This window comes from Ixodes scapularis, unplaced genomic scaffold, assembly GCF_016920785.2.
Source record: "Ixodes scapularis isolate PalLabHiFi unplaced genomic scaffold, ASM1692078v2 PGA_scaffold1__304_contigs__length_218370807, whole genome shotgun sequence".
Taxonomy (NCBI): domain Eukaryota; kingdom Metazoa; phylum Arthropoda; class Arachnida; order Ixodida; family Ixodidae; genus Ixodes; species Ixodes scapularis.
Genome location: NW_024609846.1, coordinates 41,130,772 through 41,132,994, shown reverse-complemented (window position 1 = coordinate 41,132,994; position 2,223 = coordinate 41,130,772).

The window sequence follows — 2,223 nt, the reverse complement described above, 5'->3', positions numbered from 1 at the left end:
CACGGACATTGTGGTGACTCGTGTTTACTGACTGCCTTTTCTATGACGCAAGAGTAGATTGACTACCTCGCTTACTGTGCAATTGATGGAAACAGGGAGGAATGCGAAGAGCGCTACATTTTGTACCCGAATAAACCCGACTATGAAGCTGTAATTTCATTGTTCAGCATTAATTTATTTACTCAATAAGGTGCAGACGGCGTCCAGTGAAGCAAACAGTCGGTGACAGCGTCACTCGAGCCAGTGCTTGAGCACATCGAATGCGGTGTACCACTATGATGCTATTGGCTCCGCGGTATTCGCGCGTCACATCACAAAGATCACCATGAAGAAGAGTTGACACCATACAAGCTTGTGACGTTACATGAGGCATGGACTATAATGGAAACGTATTAAGATTGCGTTTTTGGCAACGTAAGCGATCGAAAGGGTCGTTGTGGTCGGCCCGTCACGATTGGCCGAATGCTTACTACGACGTCAGCAAAATATTTTTTATCGACGCAGATAAAAGTTAGGAAGGAACTTCAATTTTGACGGTGTTGGCAGTGTCAATTTCAGAGTGCGATGATTTCAAGCTTCTACCATGTTATTTATAAACACCATCGACCTTGTTGTTCGCAAGGCAATGACTTCACGAGAGAGGGAACCATAGGAGGGCGCCACCAAATCATCTCGCCGCCAATAACTACGCTGTAGTCGAGCGGAGTGCGGCAGCAGTATTAAAGGGGTCATGAAACGATTTTTCTACTTCTTCCTCCTTAGCTTTAATCCTCAACTCAAATGCGAATTGTAAAATCACGTGTTCGTGACATTCCTTCAGCACCGGTGCGATGACTCCTAGCTTCCGCCGTGCTTTTTATGTATACCATAGAACTTGTCATTTCCCAGTGACAATAAGTTCCGTCAGGGCACTCTCTGGCCACGAACGCGAATCCAAATATTCGTCGACGGATTGATTGTTGACGAGCGCATACGTCCGAGTAACGCAGTTCCCGTGTCCAATGCGTGAGCTGGGCTCTGCTGACGTCAGTTTGGCGCCGGTGACGCGCTTTTGGAACCGCGGATGTATCATAGTGAAAAAGCGGAGAGCTTTCGAAGGCAAGAAGGTACAAAATAGTCCGCTATATTTTCAAACGTTCGTACCGGAAAGCTGGCTTTTTACTTTCTAGCCTCTTTCTTTTAGCAAACTAAACGATGTGCGATTAGTAAAGTCCCAATTTAAAATCATTCAACCCAACCCAAAATTCGTTTCATGGCCCCTTGGTCGGCCTGCCACGATTGGCCGAATGCTGACAATGACGTCAGTGTTGCTTTGAGAGCGCTATGATTTCAGGTTTCCACCATGCACATTAAAAACACCATCGAACTTGTTATTCACAAGGTAATGACGTCAAGAAAGGTAACCGAACGAGGGCGCCACCGAAACATATCGCCACTAATAATACCACGCGCATTGAACACTTCCATGACGGTATCAGCGCTGGATTCCCAGCAGACGCGGATGCCGGCAAGTAATAGAAATCGAAACACCTGCTGCAAACAGTCAGCATTCCGAACAATGGTGAAAGGGCAACGAAGGGAAGCGGGAGTCGTCAATGCATTCTTAACCAGCCACCGACCGTAGATATTTTTGTAGCAAGTGCCTGCTTTTCGAGCTTTACTCCAGTTGTGCCTTTAGCGCCGAGTTACAGCCGACTTCTGTCGTCGCATATGAAGCAAAACTTTACCAAAAAAAGAAGGAACACGACCTGTAAAAATGGCCATTCTTATTTTACTCGTTATCTTGGCTAATTTTGAACTGTTACCATTTTGGTGCACGAAGCGTAATACTAGCTTTGATAAATAAATAAAAAAGTCTCGCTGGAGTGGGTGAAACATGTCCTTGCAGCGGACAAGTTAAAAAAAAGAATACGCAAGTAGAGACAGAATTTAGATGCGAAATGTTTTAGAGCGATCATTGTTAATTGTTGCTGATTTAAGCCGGGGTATAGCCTCCTTTATACTGAAAGCGCCTGACCAATTTATGGCTTCCCAATGCTTTGGCGCCGTTGCGCTTGCTTCACATAATCACCGCCAAGGGCGCCATCTTTTTATACAATGAAGATGATGATTGTCTGCTGCGCGCTGCTACTACTTTAATGTACTTGATCCCAATTAGGGGTGTCGCGAACTTTTGTCGAACCGGATTTTTAGGTCGAACTTTCGGGGTTCGACTGGGTCGAA